This window comes from Salvelinus sp. IW2-2015, linkage group LG20 (assembly GCF_002910315.2).
Source record: "Salvelinus sp. IW2-2015 linkage group LG20, ASM291031v2, whole genome shotgun sequence".
Classification (NCBI taxonomy): Eukaryota; Metazoa; Chordata; class Actinopteri; order Salmoniformes; family Salmonidae; genus Salvelinus; species Salvelinus sp. IW2-2015.
In genome coordinates, this window is record NC_036860.1 from 15,724,852 (window position 1) to 15,748,114 (window position 23,263).

General features: G+C 41.1%; 1 pseudogene; it reads left to right on the forward strand.

Moving 5' to 3' along the window:
- The first annotated feature begins 5,460 nt into the window (after window positions 1–5,460).
- On the forward strand, window positions 5,461–19,951 carry LOC111981861 (protein NLRC3-like; annotated as a pseudogene).
- Window positions 19,952–23,263: the final 3,312 nt, after the last annotated feature.

Sequence of the window (23,263 nt, forward strand, 5' to 3'; positions counted from 1 at the left end):
TTGAAGGTTTAATATGTACTTAACATTGTGGGGTGTTCAGAAAATGCATTTATTCTATTACAAAAAATAAGTTCATTTTTAAAAAATATTACTGCAGCCCAAGAATTACCCAGCTAATGTTAACCGTTAGCTAGAGTTAGCTAGCTTGCTAACGTTAGCTAGTGTCACGCTCGTCGATAAGGACGGACCAAGGCGCAGCGTGAGTTGAGTTCCACATATTTTAATACAAAGTGAAACTACAAAAATAACAAACAACGAACGTGAAAGCCGTGGTGTAACATGCACACACAAAACAATATCCCACAATGCAGGTGGGAAAAAATGACAACTTAAGTATGATCCCCAATTAGAGACAACGATAATCAGCTGCCTCTAATTGGGAACCATACACAAAAACAAACATAGAAATACAAATACTAGAAAACCCCCCTAGTCACGCCCTGACCTAAAACACCATAGAGAACCCCGAGGGCTCTCTGTGGTCAGGGCGTGACAGCTAGCTAGTTAAGAGCTAGCTAACGTTAGAGTTTACAGACTCACTAGTCCAAATCAAGCACAAATAATCTACAGAGTAACAGACTGCCCAAAATGTTTTGTTAAATTGGTGGTTAGCTAATAATACCCTTCTCAACTCACCGGAGCCCTCACATTCACACTCCAAGTTGCTGTGCCTTTGTCCATGGCTTGCAGTAACAGGTGTGTTCTCATGCAACACAATATACATTTGAAATGCTTGTATAATGTAACTAATTGGCAACTAAACATTGAAGGCTAAATAAGTAAGTAACACTTAAATAGTTCATCACAAATGTTCTAACCAAAACATTATTGGTAATATTGGTATTATGTATTGAAAGGTTTGTCTTCCAGTTCCTACCACAATGATTTTAATATTTATTTTTGCATTCAGTGTCTTTCGGTTATGTCACCCGTTTCTTTACATTCAGTCTTTTCAGTCCTTTTATGTATAATACTGTACAGTATATCATGAACCCACATCACCATATTAACTACATCAATTCCCTCACACAACAAAACTTAATTGGCATGACCTTGGTGTCCTGCTGGATAAAAGCCCCAGTTACCAATAGGTATCGGTATAAAGGATATTCTGATTGTCCCTCTCTGTTTCCACATAGATTATCACTGGCATTCAGTCTGTTCCTTCAGCTCATGGGCATGCAAGCAGCAACTTTACTTTTACTTTTATTTAAACAAATTTACTTMACCTCTTGATCAAGTGGGATATATGCAGAAAGATCAGGATCACTGCAGTCGCCTCGCAAGTATGGGTGTACTTTAAGCGTGACAATCTCAAAATCTTATGAGCCATACACCTTGCTGGTGAAATAAGTGAGGTAGCAGTAAACTGTGTGTCGAAGCCTCTCCTGGGAGAGGGGACACAATGCTGCTTGTGCAGCAGTTCAGTTGAATACAAGTCTTCACCTCTACCCTGAAATCTCATCACCCTCTAGGGTTCTCCATGGCACATCCTGGTTTTACATGTTAAACTAGCTGCTCAACAAGACACTGTGGCAGCTCACCTCCAGATGAGGCCTGCTCACAGTGAAGAGGAGTGATTAGGCATCTGAATCGAGATCACCGTAAAGTTTGTGTGGCCTTTGATGGGTCAGATCCCTGTTTTTTTTATAGGACTCCCAATAAAAAGAGACCCTAGTTCACAGGCCTCTAAATATAGRCTCTAAATAAATTGTAAACAAAATATTTATGCACGTGCAGTGGCTGATAGGGAAAACAGATCTGGCAATAAGAATAGGCTACATATAGGCTTGACCATTTGGGACCCCTTGGCTATTTCGCTCAGGACAGGTTATAGCCAAGACTTCAATATTTTGATTTGTCTCGTTTATTGATATGGATATAGCCTCTGATGGGATTGTGCAACGCAAATGGCTATAACAAGCCTCCATACAGAGTGGAATTCACTAATACAACAGTCAAAATGCCTAATATAAGGCCTACAGTCCGCGCTCCCAAACACTGGAAAAAGTGTGATTCATTACATTACATGATCACCACAGTAGCCCCACGCGTCTATAAAAATAAAATAAGCAATTATATGGCCATTAAATAGCACACAACAGCATGGCATGTTTAGATAGCACAATAGGCCTGAATCATATTCACTTTCTATTTTGCAGCTCAGGCAGTTATTTTAAAAGGCTCTTGTGTCTTTATCATTCTCACACAAGTCATTTGCCTATAGCCTATACTACGCCATCTACTGGTATAACGTTGTCATCAAAGGCAGTTCTAAAACAAGTTCTAGACTTCTATTTTGGAAATGAAACCGGAAGCTGCAAAGCAATTCTTACGTCTGGGCTAGAGTTGTTTAATTGACTAGCTAACTTCGACTAGGTACATTCAGTTCATGTCCTTTGCAGATGCCACATTATTGACAAAAGTTTGTACGTATAAAAAAGATCTGTAACCAAGGGAGACGTAAAGTAAATATTGAACATGTAAATGTTCATTCATAGTTGTAAAATAGTGTTTGTACGTTTACAGATCTAATTTAACGTTTACGTTTCATGTTTCATGCATGGCTTTTCTTATGATCCTAACAGTTAACGTATGGATTTTCTTACGATCCTAATGATACGTTTGTTCAAGCTTTGGCAGCTATTTTGCTCCATATTTTTTGCCTAGGTTTGTGAATCTGGACCCATGTCACATTTTCCTCGGTGTGTGAATCTGGGCCGGGAATAGGCTACTTTGTCACAGTTTCTAAAACCAGAGGTGCAATCAATCAATCAAATGTGTTTATAAAGCCCTTCTTACATCAGCTGATGTCACAAAGTGCTGTACAGAAACCCAGCCTAAAACCCCAAAGCAAGCAATGCAGGTGTAGAAGCATGGTGGCTAGGAAAAACTCCCTAGAAAGGCCAGAATCTAGGAAAAAACCTAGAGAGGAACCAGGCTATGAGGGATGGCCAGTCCTCTTCTGGCTGTGCAGGGTGGGGGTGCAACATCGGGAGACTTCCCGAGAACGTGAGAAGTGAAAAATTCTTCCTTAGTTGTTAATTTTCTCGAAATCTAAAGGCACAACCTAGATTCGAGCGARTGTCTTAAGTAGTTCAACATGTTATTACTCCAACCTCTTTGAAGTGACAAACTGACACATTTTAATTATTGTGAAAAACTACTTTATATCGAAGGAGTGCCTTTGATTTGACGGTCTGCACATGCGCAGTTCGGTGCGAGACCAACATTAGGCCCGATGACGTGATTCTACGCATGATATTTGTCAGCCAACGTCGCCATGACAATCGCATACAAGTGTGATCGAAGATTTCTATTGGAGAGGCAGTTTCTGCCTATCTTCATACTTGTAACAGCATTCAGATGAAGAAGGTGAGGACCAAGTGATACGTGTTCATATTATTTATTCGAAACTGAACACTAAATACAAAATAACAAAAGGAATAACCGAAACAGTTCTGACAGGTGATACAAACACTAAACAGAAAATAACCACCCACAACTAACAGTGGGAAAACAGGCTACCTAAGTATGGCTCTCAATCAGAGACAACGATAGACAGTGCCTCTGATTGGGAACCATACCAGGCCAAAACATAGAAATAAAAAACCTAGACATACAAACATAGAATGCCCACCCACATCACACCCTGACCAAACATAAAATAGAAACATACAAAGCAATCTACGGTCAGGGCGTGACAATACTGTACTTTCTTTGACTTTGTTTTTATAGAGGAGCCAGTACCCAATTCCCCAAAATGTGAAGTGCTTGTATAGCGCTCMAGACAGCTCTGGCTCAAGTCAAGCACTGGTTTCAGAATATGTTGTGTCCAATAGAAATGATTTTGGAGTCACTTTTGTAAAGAAGAATAGACTGTTTCTGAACACTTCTACATAAATGTGGAAGCTACCATGATTACGGATAATCATGAATGAATCATGAGCAATGATGAGTGAGAATGTTACAGATGTATAAATACCCCCCCCCAACATGTTTTTCTTTTTACCTCCCCTGTTATTGGTAATGGTGAGCATGTTTTGTGGGTATGATCTTTTTGCCTCTGTGGATATAAGGACTTACTAGTTTATTCTTCATTGTCCTCTTTATATTGTTTTTTATCCGGCATAGCAAATATAGGTGAAAATCACTCCCTAGGCTGTACCTAGAAACATCTACATTAAATGTATGAATAAGTGAAAAGTGAAATAACATTCTGATGTGAATAATGATGATTTATAATATACTATGTACTGATCTCCCCAATTAGATGCATGTGAGCTCACACTGGACTCAAACACAGCACCCAGGCCTCTCTCTGAGGCGAACAGAAAGGTGACACTTAGGAGAGAGGAGCAGCCGTATCCTCATCACACAAAGAGAGATTTGAGGTTATGTACAGGTTCTGTGTAGAGAGGGTGTGTCTAGGCATTGTTACTGGGAGGCAGAACTGAGTGGGTGAGGGATTGATAGGAGTGGGATATAAAGGAATCAGCACGAGTGGAGGGCTTAATATCTGTGAACTTGGATACAATTACAAGTCTTGGAGTGTCTGTACTGTGAGGATGACAGTTACTCTGCCTGGCACAGAAATAAGAGAACTGACATACAGTACCTGTCCTCTCCTCCGGCTGCCACAAAGTAGGAGTGCATCTGGATTAGCCGGCCAGCACTCTGTCCTTCTACAGTGTGTTCTCGACTTGCACACATTCCACACCACATTCACTCAATAGATCTATCCAGGTTTTGGGATTGCTCCTCCTCAGTTTCCCTGTGATAGGTGGTTCTTGTGTCAAATCAACATTATGTTTCACTATAATTATAGTCATGTTCCGCAGTGTACACCGTAGCAAGAATCAATACTCACTACTTAGTCATGAGTAAACACATGATTATTATCTACATTTTCATGATATTTACCTTAGTTGACAGACCTTGTAAACTAGTTATTCATTACTAGAATGACCATGTTCTAAAAACAGTTTATTCATAAATCATAGACCTTGTTGTTATTGCTTTTCCTTGGTGTTTGTAAATATTGTTGTCTGTTGAATATTTACTTGTCAAATTGTTGACACAACAATCCTGCTTGTGTGTGAACGCATTATAACAACATACTGTATGAATGAATAACTACAATATGCCAAGTAAAGTGTTACTGTAGCAGATGATTTGGCTCATGGTCTCGGGATGAGGTAGCCCTGTTTGCGACCTCAAAATCCTTGTCAACCTCGAGCCACGGGGGAATTTCCTATTCAGCTATTCGTTAAGACGTTGGTTTCTCCCATGGGAGACCTGGGTCCAGAGCCCACCTGTGACATTACCATACAATGTGTGTAAAAAGACCCGGAAATAATGGGAGAATTTGATGTCCTTGTTTCTGTCTGTCTAACCACAGTTGTTAATGATTAATCCTTATGGTGTGGAGAAAGCGTAGTTGAAACAGAAAGTAAATTTGTTCATGTACAGGATCCATTTTGAGATGACAGAACAGGATAGCCTGTAAACTCTAAAGAAAGTAAAGTAAGTATTTTAGAACAATAATCTAAATGACTGAGCAGAAAAAGTTAATCCCGAATTATGGGACAACTTCTTTTATCATTTGATGGGTGTTTGATCGACTTATCATGTGCCATTCTGTGTAGTGTTGCAAATCTTTATGAAGCCTATTAGACACTAGTAAGTATACGTTTGATCAAGGAAGTGTGTGTCATCCAAGTGGTGTGTTTGGGTATGTGTGCGTATGTGTGTGTGTGTGTATGCCGGTGCATGTGTGTGCGACTATAGAACTTTAATCCTGGAAGTAGCAAGATACCCCTTAAATGAGTGTCTCTTGGGAAAGAGAGGAGGGGGGCACTGCCAGCCCCCACACCCAGAGATCAGAGTCTCCAGTACCTAGCTGTTTGTCTATGAAGAGTGATCGCTCTATGGACAATCCTCCGAATTTTATCAGTGGACCAATGCCCTTGGACTCAAAGTAAGGTTACTGCTATACATGATATCACTTAAAATAAACTTGAAAAAAAACTTGAACTTGATGATTTGTAAAAGGAGGAATTCCACAATGTTTTTTTGTCATAGTATTAAATATCTACCTATCATTTCTGTATGGAATACTATAGGATTTAATAACCACAAACGCATAGTGGAAATATACTTAATAATTCCAGAGGCTTCAGACAGCAAGGTAATCAATCCAAGGTGGGATGATATAGTCAAAGGATGATGATGATGTTGGGGATGATTATTATGCTATAAAGGATGATGTCATATTATTTCATAGATTTTTGTTGTTTCCCATTATGTATCAGCATTAATAAATGTTTGCTGTCATTGATAAAAGCTTTGATAACTGGCATTTTATTGTGTAAACTTGCTAATAATTCCAGAGGCTCCAACCAGAACAAGAGAGCAGGGTCTCCAGTACCCAGCTGCCTGTCCATGAAGAGTGATTGGTCTATGGATCATCCAGCATCTTTCAAAAGAGGATCAACACCCTTTGACCAAAGGTTTGTTGGAATGAGACAGTACTTTCAACTCACAGTATGGTAAATACTACAACATTGCTAAGTTTGGTTATCCTTTCAGTCGGCCACTCGATGTAACATACTACGGGAGTCAACAACCAATCGTATTCACCTGAAAACTGAAATCACGCCCAACAAGTTAATGAATGCGGGCCCCGCCCTCGGAAGCCTTGCCTTCCTGGCTATAATACCGGGGCTCGCATTTATTTCCTAAATTCTTCGCTCTTCAGCTCGCCTGAAGGAAGAACGTCACCCAATCTACAAACTTTTCAAGCACACGAAGACTACGAGATTTGTCTCTGACTTAGGTGTCTGTGAGTGGGGAGAGAGTACTCACCCCCTAGATGTTGCAAGTTTTGGGTCGGTTTTTGTGTCAGCTAAAAGTGAACTACTTTCTGCTCTGCTTTTGTGTAGCTAATGCTTCCTTGCGTGGGTAAGATTTGTGTTGGCTAAAAACCCACTACTTTCTGTTCTGCTTGTGTAGCCAGTGCTTCCTTGCTTGACTAAGATGGACAGTGGTAAGAGTACGTTCAGAAAGGCTAACCAGCCAAGTTTGAACCTCTGACCGTACACTAGGGCATGTGGTTTCACAATGAAAATGAAAGATTCTATCCCGTTTGCTTGAGGTGGAAACACGCTAATGTCACGTATACTCCCTCTCCGGCACTCGAGGTCGTCAGGCTGCTCATTATTACACACACCTGTCACCATTGTTAAGCACATCAGCGCCTCATCGGACTCAATCACCTGCCTGATTACCTTCCCTATATACTGTATGTCCGGTTTCTCTGACAGTGTTCAGAGTCTGGATATCCCTGGTTTGTTCTGGAAGATTTTAAGAGTGTGAATCGTATCACATCAGTCCGAGGGAGAGTGAACCATTGGTGGTTAATACGCCTTTGATGGAGCTGGGTCATAGGGCGGCAGATCACCTGGGTGTGGATTGGCTGTCTTCTCCCTGGCAGCAGAGTTCCTCCAGCATTTTTGGGAAGGTATTTACTTCCGGTCCCTGCAGTGGTGATGCGTCGCTTATCCCTCATTCAGCCAGGCTGTAGAGTATATGGAGGAGGTGGGGCTTGTTTGCACACCGCCGATGGATGGAACGCTGGCGAGTTACTTAGCTCCAGAGGCTAACAAGGGGGCTAATCCTAGTATGGTGCTTCCAAATAAACAGTGTCGTTTCTCGGCAGATCAGCTGGACAAAGTGTTACCAGGCTGAGGGTGTGGCAGCCCGATTATTGAATGTGGTCACAATGCTGCAGATGTATAATATCGATTTGCTACAGGAGCTGAATAAGACCGTGGAGGCGGGGAATTTGGTTTCAGAGATTCTCATCAAAATCCGTTCTACGCTTGATTTTGTACTAGGTCTGTCCAGCTGTACTATCCTGGCTGTGGGGATGGATATGGGGTGACTGTGGTGTCTCTGGTTGACATGGTCCTGGATTCCTGAGAGGTACAGACGGATATATTTGGATGAGCCAGTTTTGCCAACAAAGTTGTTTGGCTCGGCTATGGAGTCCTTACAGGCCTGTTTTGAGGAGAAACAAAAACAGAGCAGGTCCTTATCCCATGAAAATCCTTCATGGGGGCGACTCTGATGTTCCCGAGGCGTGAAGAACAGGGCCAGAGGTGGGTTGCCCTAGGTAAGGGGACGGCTTCTAGGTCAGTTTTTGACCGTCTAGTTGCTTCTGGGCAGAGGTGGACGTCTTGTCACAGACAGATGTTGCGTTGAAGGAGAGCGGGTTCAAAGAAGATTCTTCCGCGATGCGGGGAAAGAGGCAGACCTCACAACCCTAGCTAGAGACCGGGAAAGGTGCCGTGTTTTCGGGGCCCTGCTCCCCAAGCATTTTACTGTGTCAACAGTGCTCCCAAGTGGCTCGGTCAATGGGGGCAAGTCACTGGTTGTCAAAGTCCCCGAAGCCAGTATGGGCCGTGTATCAGAATAGCGGTCCCACAAAAAAACGTTGTTTCTACCCAAGGTTCCTTTGAGTTCAGGGGTATCGAGAGTCCGGTATCATCCAGGTGTGAGTATAATAAACACAGTTCCTTCCCCACATTCAGACACACGGTTGTCGAGGCGTGGATATGAAAACAAGCATGACAAAAAAATACTAATTATCCCATTCCATTCCCATCCACTGCAGGAGATAATGTATGGGAGACTGGCAGCAGGCTCCGTCCAGTGGCGGYRATGCGTAGTTTCACCATGAGTGATAAGGACAATGACAAAGGGGTACGGTCGGCAGTTTGCTAAGCGTCCTCTTCCTTTCGTGGCATCATTACGTCAATGGTCCTAGTACCTGGCTTGAGAGAGGAGATTTCCTCTCTCCTTCAAAATCAGGCTATTCTCTTCAGGAGAATGAGTGGTTATGGGTCTGAATAAATAACTGCTATAGCCTACCGCCATCGCACATTCTCTTCTTTCAAACTCCCCATGAGTTCTCTTGGCTGCTGTATTTAACATTCAGCAAACAAGAGCTTGCATCCCTCTTCGAATAGCCTATTAGTATAAGAAATGCTTAAAAAAAATGTCCAGCAAGCTATTCTAGTCTAGCTTTTTCAGGGACAGCAAGAGCAAAGGGGTGTTTTTTTAAGGAGAGAGGCCAGCGGAGCGCAGGTGCGTATTGCGCAAGAGACAGAGGCTATAAGTTAGAAGCTTATGCAATACCCATCATTTGTTAGCTAATTATAAGGCTATTTCTGCATTGAATGTGTTACCTGAAAGAGGTAGGCTAGGACAGAGTTTTAAAACAGCCTATTACTTCAACATCGTTGCTTGAAAGGTTACAGAGGCATAAATATCATACACTCCAAAAATGCTAACCTCTCCTGTTATTGTAATGGTGAGAGGTTAGCATGTCTTGGTACTGTCCACATGTAGCTTGTTTTTGGTCACAGGTTCCGGAATGGCTCAAGAATTGCAACATTTACCTGGAGCTAACTCTGCAAATAGCACAACTGGGTGATTTGAAAAGTCAATCGATCAATAATATAATAATACTCTTAGCAAAAATGTTTATCTTAAATGCACAATCTTTAGAAATTGGAAATGATGCAGACAATTACATTGATGGAAGCCACAATCTATCTGCAATATTAAAGCTGATCTACCCCCTAATTTTCTTTTAAAAATAATCTTTTTTTTAAATGGTGAGAGGTTAGCATGTCTTGGGGTTATGATATTTGTGCGTCGGTAACATTCTCACTCATCATTATTCACGATTCATTCAGGACTATCTGTAATCATGGTGTGCAGTGTGTGAGGGGGTCAAGGGATCAATTCTCTATCAACTGTGGACACAGGTTCTGCAGACAGTGCATCACCAGATACCAGGAGCAGACTGGTTCTTCTGGAGACTATGGCTGTCCTCAGTGTAGAAAGAGATCCAGAACATGTCCAGTACTACAGCAACTAAATGAACCCAGTGATGCAAGAGGCTCTGAAAAGAGTAAGACAATTTGTTTCATTGTTCAAACCATGCTTATGTTTTGTGTATATCACATTTTTAGTTGGAGCTTTTCATTTAGTAGCATGTGTTAAGAAAATACAGTGGGAAGAAAAAGTATTGTATGTGAACCCTTTAGAATTTCCTGGATTTCTGCATAAATTGATCGATTTAAAAAAATCTTATCTTCATCTAAGTCACAACAATAGACAAACACAGTCTGCTTCAACTAATAACACACAAACAATTATAATTTTCCTTGTCTTACTGAACACACCGTGTTCAGACAATTACATTCACAGTGCAGTTTGAAAAAAGTATTTGAACCCTTGTTTAATAATAACAGGTAGACCCACCTTTGGCAGAAATAAACTCAACCAAACATTTTCTGTAGTTGCGGATCAGACCTGCACAAAGGTCAGGAGGAATTTTGGACCAATTCCTCTTTACAAAACTGTTTCAGTTCCACAATATTCTTGAGATGTCTGGTGTGAACCGCTCTCTTGAGGTCATGCCACAGCATCTCAATCGGGTTGAGGTCAGGACTGACTGGGCCACTCCAGAAGGCGCATTTTCTTCTTTGTTCGAAGCATGGTTCACATCAGGCAATGCTTCTAGTGAATAGCAAACTCATATTTTTTGAGTGTTTTTTATGGGGCAGGGCAGCTGTAACCAAAATCTCCAATCTCGTCTCATTGATTAGACTCCAGGTTATTTGACTCCTGACTCCAATCAACTTTTGGAGAAGTCATTAGCCTATGAGTTCACATACTTTCCCCAACCTACACTGTGAATGTTTAAATTATGTATTCAATATAGACAAGAAAAATACAATAATTTGTGTGTTATTAGTTTAAGCACACTGTTTTTGCCTATTGTTGTGACTTAGATGAAGATCAGATCAAATTTTATGTAAAATTTATGCAGAAAWCCAGGTAATTCCAAAGGGTTCACATACTTTTTCTTGCCACTGTACAGAAAATAACAATAACGTGAATGTATTTATTTGATACACATCCTTTTCATTCTTCCCTTGAAGTGGATGACAGCCTGCAGAGAGCTTTAAAGATTCATAAAACCAGTCTGAAAGGGAGGTATGGATGTGTGATAGAAGGCATCGTAAAAGCAGGGATTCAAACTCCCCTGAACAGAATTTACACAGAGCTCTACATCACAGAAGGAGAGAGTGAAGAGGTTAACAATGAACATGAGGTGTGGCAGCTAGAGACAACATCCAGAATGCCAACCTCACAGGACACAGCAATCCACTGCAATGACATCTTCAAACCCTTACCTGGCCAAGGCAGACCCATCAGAACTGTGCTGACGAAGGGCATCGCTGGCATTGGAAAAACTGTCTCTGTGCAGAAGTTCATCCTAGACTGGGCTGAAGGGAAGGCAAACCAAGATGTGGATATCATATTTGTGCTTCCTTTCCGGGAGATAAACTTGATTAAAGATGAACAGTACAGTATACTCAGACTTCTAAACAGCTTCCACACAGATCTAGACATAGATGATGTGAAGAAACTTGCTGGATGTAAAGCTATGTTCATCTTTGATGGTCTGGATGAAAGCAGACTTCCATTGTTTTTCCAGCACAATGAAATGGTGTCTGATGTAACACAGACATCGTCTGTAGATGTGCTGCTGGCAAACCTCATCAAAGGGAATCTGCTTCCCTCTGCTCTTCTCTGGATAACTTCAAGACCAGCAGCAACCCATCAGATCCCCCCTGAGTATGTTGACCAGGTGACAGAGGTACGAGGGTTCAAGGACCCACAGAAGGAGGAGTACTTCAGGAAGAGATTCAGTGATGAGAACCTGGCCAGCAGAATCATCTCACACATAAAGACATCAAGGAGCCTCTACATCATGTGCCACATGCCAGTCTTCTGCTGGATTTCTGCAATAGTCCTTGAGTACATGTTAAGTACAGACAAGAGAAAAGAGATACCAAAGACACTGACTGAGATGTTCATACACTTCCTTCTCATTCAGACCAATCTGAAGAACCAGAAGTATCATGGAAGTGATGAGATGGATCAAGAGGAGSTCATGGAGTCGGACAAGGAAGTTCTTCTGAAGCTGGGGAAACTGGCATTTGAACATCTGGAGAAGGGCAATCTCATGTTCTATGAAGAAGACCTTAAAGAGTGTGGTATTGATGTCAAAGAGGCCTCAGTGTACTCAGGAGTGTGCACAGAAATCTTTAAAGAAGAGTCTGTGTTGTCTCAGAGAATGGTGTACTGCTTTGTCCATCTGAGCATTCAGGAGTTTTTCTCTGCTGTCTATGTATATCATTGTTACACAACCAATAACATGAATGCACTGAAGTCCTTGGACTGGACTGGAGTTGTTTCTAATGAGCAATCCTTGGAAGAGCTTCTGAAGAGTGCTGTTAATAAAGCCTTGGAGAGCAAGAATGGACACCTGGATCTTTTTGTCCGCTTCCTTCATGGCCTCTCTCTGGAATCAAATCAGAAACTCCTACGAGGTCTGATAAGACAGACAGAGAGCAGTCCAGAGAGCGTCCAGAAAACCATCCAATCCCTTAAGGTGATGCAGAAGAAGAACATCTCCCCTGAAAGGTGCATCAATCTTTTCCACTGTTTGATAGAGATGAAAGACCATTCAGTACAGGATGAAATCCAAGAGTTCTTGAGGTCAGAGAAGAGATGCCAAAACCTCTCACTTGCACACTGTTCGGTGCTGGTCTACATACTGCAAATGTCAGAGGACGTTCTCGATGAGTTTAAACTGAAGACGTACACCACGTCACAAGAGGGACGTAGGAGACTGCTCCCAGCTGTGAGGTGCTGCAGAAAAGCTCTGTACGTACTCATATGACTATAGCCCAGACCAAATGTATAGTATTTCATTGGCCGACTTGCATTATAATCAAACCAAAAATATATTTKTCCAGTTTGTTTGTGAAACCACAACAATATTTCTGCAGGTTGTCAGGCTGTGGAGTCACAGAGGAAGGCTATGCTTCTTTGGTCTCAGCTCTGAGGTCAAAACCATCACACTTGAGAGAGCTGGATCTGAGCTACAATTGTCTAGGAGACTCCGGAGTGAAACTACTCACTGTTGGTCTGAAGGATCCACATTGTAGACTGGAGACACTGAGGTGAATAATATTTGTGTGTTCACACTGATATTTTAATTAAACCCAAAATATGTTTTTGTAGTTTGTTTGTGAAATCATGATACATTCTCTGCAGGCTGTCAGGCTGTTGGATCACAGAGGAAGGCTGTGCTTCTCTGGCCTCAGCTCTGAGGTCAAACCCCTCACACCTGAGAGAGGTTAATCTGAGTGACAATGACTTGAAGGATTCAGGAGTGAATCTGCTTTCTGGCATACTGGGGAATCTGGAGACACTGAGGTCAGTCAAATGAATTTGTGTGCACACATTTTGTGAAATCTATTACCAATCCGTTTGAAATTCCCACTGTAAACTGTATACATTGAGGCCAGTGCAGTTAGTTTTTGTACACCAGTGGAGGCTGCTGAGGAGAGGACTGCTCATAATAATGGATTGAATTGAGTGCATTCGCTGGAATGGAGTGAATGGAATGGAAAACCATGTGTTTGATACAATTCCATTCACTTGATTTCAGCAAATAAAATGAGCCGTCTTCCCCCCAGCAGCCTCAACTGGTGTACATACTTTTTGACATTGTGTTGGTTTTTAGCAAACATTATTCGGGATTATAGTTTATTGGTTTTATGAATAAAAAGTTAAAATGTTCAAATGTTTATGATCTTTTTTATTTACGTAGACTAAAACAATGCAGATTAACAAAGACATGCTGTGCAATGCTGGTATCAGCTCTCAGCTCAAACTCTTCACACCTGAGAGAGCTGGACCTGTGTGACAATGACCTTCAGGATTCAGGAGTGAAATTACTCTCTTCTGGACTGGGAAATCCTCACTGTAAACTGGAGACTCTGAGGTCAGTATTCCTGTATTTATTCAACAAAAAATACAGGAATTAACTTATGGCTGCAGGGGCAGTATTGAGTAGCTTGGATGAAAGGTGCACAGAGATGCCCATAGTAAACTGCCTGCTCCTCAGTCCCAGTTGCTAATATATGCATATTATTATTATTATTATTCATATTATTATTATTAAATTATTATTTAACATTATATAACAGAACTCATATGGCAGGCAAAAACCTGAGAAAAAATCCAAACAGGAAGTGGGAATTCTGAGGCTGGTCGATTTTCAACCAAGATCCTATTGAATTCACAGCGAGATATGGATGAYTTTGCACTTCCTACGGCTTCCACTAGATGTCAACAGTCTGTAGAACCTTGTCTGATGCCTCTACTGTGAAGGGGGGCCGAATGAGAGGGGAATTAGTCAGGTCTGCCATGACCTGACCATGCTCTAACCATGCGCGTTCACATGAGAGGGAGCTCTGTTCCATCGCTCATCTGAAGTCAATGTAATTCTCCGGTTGGAACGTTATTCAAGAGTTATGTTAAAAACATTCTAAAGATTGATTCAATACATCGTTTGACATGTTTCTACTGACTGTTATGGAACTTTTGGACATTTCGTCAGCTTTTAGTGAACGCGCTTCCTGACGTTGGATTTGTTTACCAAACACGCTAACAAAAATAGCTATTTGGACATAAATGATGGACATTACCGAACAAAACTATGATTTTTTGTGGAAGTGGGAGTCCTGGGAGTGCATTCCGACGAAGATCAGCAAAGGTAAGTGAAGATTTATAATGCTTTTTATGAGTTTTGTTAACTGCACAATTTGGCGGGTAACTGTATGGCTTGCTTTTGTGGCTGAACGCTGTTTTCAGATGATTGAATATTGTGTTTTGTCGTACAGCTTTTTGAAATCTGACACAGCGGTTGCATTAAGAACAAGTGTATTTTTAATTCAATGTAAAACATGTATCTTTCATCAAAGTTTATGATGAGTATTTATGTTATTTGACGTGGCTCTCTGCAATTTCTCCGGATATTTTGGAGGCATTTCTGAACATGGCGCCAATGTAAACTGAGGTTTCTGGATATAAATATTAACTTTATCGAACAAAACATATAAGTATTGTGTAACATGAAGTCCTATGAGTGTCATCTGATGAAGATCATCAAAGGTTAGTGATTCATTTTATCTCTATTTCTGCTTTTTGTGACTTCAGTCTTTGGCTGGAAAAATGACTGTGTTTGTCTGTGATTTTGCGGTGACCTAACATAATCGTTTGTGGTGCTTTCGCTGAAAAGCCTATTTGAAATCGGACACTTTGGTGGGATTAACAACAAGATTACCTTTAAAATTGTATAAGATACATGTATGTTTGAGGAATTTTAATTATGAGATTTCTGTTGTTTGAATTTGGCACCCTGCACTTTCACTGGCTGTTGTCATATCGATCCCGTTAACGGGATTGCAGCCATAAGAAGTTTTTAAGATGTAGCTGCCAATCTCTCTTTCCACAATAAGGTAGCAGCAATGTTGTTAAAATAACAATCATCTATTTTCAGGCTGTCAGGCTGTCTGATCACAGTGGAAGGCTGTGGTTTTCTGGCATCAGCTCTGAAGTCAAACCCCTRACACCTAAGACAGCTGGATCTTCGGTACAATCACCCAGAAGACTTGGGAGTGCGACTGCTCTCTGCTGGACTTGAGGATCCGCACTGGAGACTGGAGAAACTCAAGTATGTAGCCAGCAGGCAACTGTTGACAATAATGTCATTTAACATTGTTTATGACATCAGATCCATGTTATTATAGACACGATGATATCCCTCGACATTTCTCCGTCAATACTCCATGTTACTTAACTAAATTTGGCACACTGGTTGAGAACTCAATTCCCTAACTAGTCAGCAGATGACACAGCGATCCGCTCACTAGAAGGATGGATAGAAATGTAACGTTCTCACATAGGGATTCTCTAAGAAGACATTTAAGAAGGCTGTGATGTCGTTCTGCTGTATTGACTACTTGGCCCTGTTGGCAACCAGTAGCTAGCTTAAAATTTGTATATTTCTGTTAGCTTACGTTGTAGCTAGCTAACAAACAAACCATTAGCGACTAACAAGTATAGCTATAATGTTACCTTTCCAACCGGTGATGGCCAAAGATGAGGAATGATCTGCTGTCAGGGGCAGGGACTGCTAGCCGAGATTGAGGAGGCTGCATGCCTCCTCGTCAACCCCAGCTTTGGCCTCCACACAAATTTGTAAACAAATTTTTTAGAAAATGGCCATTGAATGTGTTAGTACACATAATGGAGAGCTTTGTCTACACCCATTCAGAATTGTTCACACCCTCTTAAACCTTAGCCCCACCAATCTCTAAGGATTCACATGTGAGGCCATGTGCTAAACATAGTAAGATAGTGTATTTTTTGCTACTTCTTTCAGTCTTAATCTTTGGTTGTTTACTATACTATCTACTCCTTGGCCTATATCCTAATCTGACTTTGGTGCAGGTCATGTGTTTCTTCACATTACCGTCTCTGATAAACACACACTATATCAAATAAAGGGGTATTTGTCACATGCACAGGATACAGAAGGAGTAAACGGTATAGTGAATTTGGTTACTTGCATAGTAATATCAAATTCGAAGTGTCTAGAAATACTGTATAATTATTAGATTACCCTAAATTGATGGGTTATGTGAAAGCTATAACCACCTCCCAGCCACATATAGCTAAGTGAATGGGTCACTATTGTTGAGCTTCAGTTGGTGGACAGAGTGGACAGAGCCTTACATTCTCTGGAAAATGTATTGATTAACTTGAATACATTTTCCCTTCGATTATAGCAGGCCGTCCAGGCCATGATGTTCCCTCCACCATACTTTACAGTTGGGATGAGGTTTTGATGTTGGCTTGATGTGCATTTTTTTTTCTTCCACACATAGTGTTGTGTGTTCCTTCCAAACAACTGAATTTTAGTTTCATCTGTCTACAGAGTATTTTGCCAGTAGCGCTGTGGAACATCCAGGTGCTCTTTTGCGAACTTCAGACATGCAGCAATGTTTTTTTTGGACAGCAGTGGCTTCTGTGGTGTCCTCACATGAACAGCATTCCTGTTTAGTGTTTTAGGTATCATAGACTCATCAACAGAGATGTTAGCATGTTCCAGAAATTTCTGTAAGCCTTTAGCTGACACTCTAGGATTCTTCTTAACCTCATTGAGCATTCTGCACTGTGCTCTTGCAGTCACCTTTGCAGGACGGCCACTCCTAGGGAGAGTAGCAACAGTTGAACTCCATTTATAGACAATTTGTCTTACTGTTGACTGATAAACATCAAGGCTTTTAGAGATACTTTTGTAACCCTTTCCAGCTTTATGCTAGTCAACAAGTCTTAATCTTAGGTCTTCTGAGATCTCTTTTGTTCGAGGCATGGTTCACATCAGGCAATGCTTGTGAGTAGTAAACTCAAATTTTGTGAGTTTTTTTATAGGGCAGGCAGCTCTAACCAACATCTCCAATCTCGTCTCATTGATTGGACTCCAGGTTAGCTGACTCCTGACTCCATTAGCCTAGGTGTTCACATACTTTTTCCAACCTACACTGAATGTTTAAATGATGTATTCCCTATAAATGTCACTCCCTTTGGTTCCTCTCCCAGGCGTCATTGTTTCGGTTTCAGTTTCATGTCTGTGTGCTGTTAGTGTTTCTTGTTTGTATTATGTTCAGTTTATTGTATTACAACACTCACTCTTTGAACTTGCTTCCTGACTCTCAGTGCACATTGTTACACATATTCAGAAGCTAAACAGTGTTTGTTTACAATTTGGTTCTGGTGGGGTACAATTGGACTAAGCTCATGAGGCATTTATGTAAGTTATATTCTTCAAGAATCAATGGGTGTGTGTAAATAATTGAAGTCAAACAAATGTTTTAGCAGTCTCAGATTGATCCTTTAAATAATATGAATTATAAATGTCTCAAGCATAGCGTACCTGTCTTACTCCATTGTTTATAACAGGAAAATAAACCAAGTATGGCTTCAAAATATGTTCAAAAGCTGTCAACTACGCTACCTCGTCCATTTCCCATCTGAGTAGGCCTATGTATTAGCCTGGGTCACATGTAGGGTTAAGGAGCAGTTTCACAGACAGACAAAACCTAGTTCTGGACTAGAAGGATATTGGCTGGAGATTTTCCATTAATCTCACTTTATATTCCAGGACTAGGCTTAATCTGTGTCTGGGAAAACCTCTCGATAATGTTTAAATGAGTGGAATGGGAGGATGTATTACATGAAAAAAACTCATTTAAATGACAAAGTACATTAATGGGATAAACCTATAACATGTATTAGGTTGTTTGAGAGAAGGTTTGAATCCTAATCAAGCCATCCTATGTGAGTGCATCTGAAGTACAATAGATCAATACATTTACAGTACTCTAGCAGGTGTCGACGTGTGTAGGATGTCACCCAGTTTGTGTATCACTCAACACCTGTCTGATGTTTTGCTTTTCCTACAGTGTGGACCATGGTAAAGGCGGTTGGTTGAAATCAGGGCTGAAAAAATGTGAGTACTGACTGAAATCCCCCCCCCCCCACACGCACACACACTCTGTATTGATTACTAACACAGTATATTGTGTCTTGGTCTCCCCCATCAGATGCCTGTGAAATCACACTGGACCCAAACACAGCATTCAAAAAACTATCTCTGTCCGAGGAGAACAGAAAGGTGACATATGGGGGAGAGAAGCAACCGTATCCTGATCACCCAGATAGATTTAATTACTGGGCACAGGTGCTGTGTAGAGAGGGTCTGTCTGGGCGCTGTTACTGGGAGGTAGAGTGGAGTGGTAGTGAGGCTGTTATAGGACTGACATATAGAGGAATCTGCAGGAATGGAGAGATTACTGACTTTAGGCTTGGACGCAATGACAAGTCCTGGAGTCTGGAATGCTCTAGTACCAGTTACTCTGCCAGACACAATAGTGAGAGCACTACTGCCATATCTGTCCCTTCCTCCAGCACTCACAAAGTAGGAGTGTATCTGGACTGGCTGGCCGGCACTCTGGCCTTCTACAGCGTCTCTTCTGACACACTGACCCACCTGCATACATTTCATGCCACTTTCACCGAGCCCCTCTATCCAGGGTTTAAGCTTTGGGGTTCTGACTCCACAGTGTCCCTGTGCCAGATAAAATAGAGTATCCTGAGTCTTCAGCGAAGTCACACTCCTGCTCAAACACAGCTGGGTGACACACACACACACACACACACACACACACACACACACACACACACACACACACACACACACACACACACACACACACACACACACACACACAACCTATGATTATGTAGATCGTTTTTTAGTTCATTAGGGTTCACAGATATTGTACCGGAGTAATTTTCTAAATAAAGTGAATCACAACACTAGCACACTAGCAGTTGGAAAGCAGATCTTGCTATTTTTCATTGTTGTATTAAAGTCCTGAAAATTGATTTGTCAAATTGCTTTGACTGTTTCTGTAAAGGAATTGTTTTTGATGATTAAACAGTGATTTTATTGTAAACATGGCCTTTCCTTTAAACTGGTTTAACTGGTTTTATGATTACACTTTTATGGTGTCAATGTAACCAGACTTCAACAAGATGTTATTGTATTCAAAGTTAATCAGTCACTAGAATGATACAGAGCCACTTACATTACATTACCATACTTACTTTGTTCTGGTAGTGAATTCAGGCCACAACGTAAAAATCTCAGGGATTATTTTAAAGCGTGTACACAGAGTGAAAAATACACACGAAGAGGCATATTAACAAATGGGGTGCACTTCCTCAAAAAGGACCCTCAATACAAAGAGAAGACAGAGGAAGGGGTCACTGGCTCTAGGGAACATGACATTGAGGTTAAAGTTAAGAGGTAATAATAAAAAATAATATTGACAATGATTAAAAAAAACATATTTTATGTAATGCTTTTCAAGGAGGCTTTATTTTAGAGAACAAAAAAACCATATACAATAAAGTAATAAAAATAAGAACATAATCTTTATTAGGCAGAATATTAGAGAGACTGAAAGGTCTAGCTGTATCTGTTGTGTTGAAGCCCAATCCAACAGGAGAGACAAGACCAACCTGTACCCAGCAGTGTATCCAGGAAGAGTGACCAGTCTATGAAACAGCCAATACATGTAAAAGACAAAAACATTTATACAGAACAAAGGTGATGATAATTATGTGAATGACAGTGTTTGTTTTTATCGGATGTACTCTTCAGCTGTCTACTGCAGCCTATTGTACAGTAAATAGGTAGACCTGTGCAGAGCTGTAGTGTAGTGATAACAACACCCTACACAACTTTCCATTGGAGACCACGGTTCATTCCATGCGTCCACCCTTCCTACTCTTTCTCACACCTTTTAAATGGTTAAATCTGTAGATGTGACTTTATCACCTGTATAGTCTAAGTTCACGTGCACTCTCTCTCTCCAGTCACTCAATGGAGAGTGCAGGAGCAAACAAGAGCTTAAAACAAGTGAATGTTGACTGCTGTGAATTCTGTTATTAATGAGTCTTAATTCAAAGTCAAAAACCACGTCAAACAGCTCCTATTCTACATAATTAGAAGTCAGGGGCAAAGTGTCTTGTGTGCTTTTTATTGAACCTTTATTTAACTAGGCAAGTCGATTAAGAACAAATTCTTATTTACAATGACGGCGTACCAAGAGGCAAAAGGCCTCCTTTGGGGACGGGGGCTGTGAGGTACTCCCTTGGTGATATGCAGTGGCAGAGACAGCATTGCACTCTTTGAGAGAGGTAGTTAGCAAACCAGGCCAAAGACCCCCAGAGACACCAATACTCCTTAGCCGACCCACAAGAATGGAATGGTCTACCTTATCAAAAGCTTTGGCCAAGTCAATAAAAATAGCAACACAACATTGCTAAGAGTCAATGAAGGGCAGTGGTGACATCATTTAGGACATTTAAGGTTGCAGTGATTCATCCATAACCTGAGCGGAAACCAGATTGCGTACCAGAGAGAATACTATTGACAAGTTTTTCCAACACTTTGATAAACAGGGCAAGATAGAAATTGGCCTATAACAGTTAGGATCAGCTTGATCGCCCTTTTAAATAAAGGACGCTCCGTGGCTGCCTTTCAAGCACTGGGGACCTCCCCAGAGAGGTTTAAAAGGTGAGCAAAGATAGGGGCTGCAACCGTAAAGAAGAAAGGATCTAAACCATCTGACCCAYATGTTTTTAGGGTCAAATTTATGGAGTTCCTTTAGCACCTAAGACTCAGTGACCGCCTGCAGGGAGAAGCTGTGTAGCGGGGCATTGGAAAAAGTGTGAGGAGCATCAGGGTTAGTCGCATTAGAAGGGCTGGGAGACGAAGAACTGTTGGACGTGCAAGGACGTGCAAGGCTGAGTCAAATAGGAATAATGACTTAAGGAAGTGGTGATTAAAGAGCTCAGCCATACGCTCCTTGTCAGTAACAACCACATCATCAACATTAAGGGACATGGGCAGCTGTGAGGAGGAGGGTTTATTCTCCAGGTCTTTTACCGTTTTCCAGAATTTCTTGGGGTTAGACCCACAGAGAGAGAACCGCTCCTTAAAGTAACTAACTTTTGCCTTCTGAATAGCCTGAGTGCACTTATTTCTCATTMGCCTGAACGACATACAGTCAGCCTGAGCATTTGTGTGCTGAGCCTATGGTGTTCTTGAGGTGGAGTAACTCTGACAGATTACGGTTGAACCAGGGGCTAAACCTGTTTTTAATTCTAATTTTCATTATGTGAGCTTGCTTGTTAACAATACCACTGAAAACATTAAAAAAAATAAGGTCCAAGCATTTGACAGAGGCGATCAAGATGATTCTATACTAATTTACAGAGACCAGGTCATAAAGGAAGGCTTGCTCATTAAAGTTTTTCAGCAAGCGCCTATGACAAATCAGAACAGGTTGTTTAACTGAGCAGCCATTACGAATACAGACCATAAAACAGTGATCACTAAGATGATTACAGAAAACACCAGACTGATACCTATCAGGATTATTTGTGAGGATAAAGCCCTTTATGGGTGTTTGGGGTCATACCTTGCGGGATTGGTAATGAGATTTAGGGAGTCCCATTGTTTTAAGACTTGGTCAGGTGGTTTAAGCATGTCCCAGTTTAGGTCACCTAGCAGGACAAATTCAGACTTAGTGTAAGGGGCCATGAGAGAGCTTAGGGTACAGGCTGGTGCTGATGGTGGACGATGGTGGACGATACCACCAACAGTTAACAAAGAGCAATTTGAAAGCTTAGTGCTTAAAAACAGCAAATCAAATTGTTTGGGGACAGACTTGGTGGAGACAACCGAGTACCAAAGGTGTTCCTTGTTAAAGATTGCCACTCCACCACCTTTGGAAGATCTGTCATGCCATATGTCATCAGCTCTGTAGTGGGCTGCTTGATGAACCTCCTGTATCCAAAAAAGTGATATGCTACATTCATAAATTCAATAAATAAATAACCTTTATAAACGTGGAATAATGATAAGTTAGTTAATGTTCTATTTGTGCTGAATGAATAGAGTGAATCTCACAACCAATGTTATTTTTGATCTCTTATATTGCTGTCTGAAGAATGTTAATTTAAATGGTTGACACAACACTCCTGCTACAAATGACATGATAACAGATTTTGCCAAACCTTAACATTCAATTAACATCATGTCAACATGAGCATATCTATTAGGTGTTCTGAAATGCCACAATATTAGGATACTTTGTTGTCAAGGCAAGTTTACAGGCACATTATTAAAATACTAAATACAATACTTATACACATTACTAATTTACAATTATAGCTCATTCATCTTCATATAATGCAGTCGTCTTGGTTGGACGCAGTGGCGATTTTAGCATGTAAATCTTGGTGGGGCAAACTCCCCCCCAAAATTTGGGATGCGTGCTAGCAAAACCACCACACAACACAAAACACCAAACAATACGTTAATTGCACAAAAACGATGACAAACAGTGCCCACAAACTGTTAGGGCCTACATAAAGCTGTCCCAACAGCAGAGTCCCAACAGCAGTCCCAACACCTTACCACTGCTACACCTGGCTATCAGCAGAGCCTTGTCTGGCAGCGAAACAGTTAATTCAGCCTCATTTACTGCCTTTAAAAAAAACATAGCTGATATGGCTGACTTACTTAAACAAATGTGGTTTCTACTGACAATTGAGATGTATAAACTATGGCATATTCAGCACTTCCGGGTTGGAGCGAGCGGTCGCATTTCGCACTTCGCTC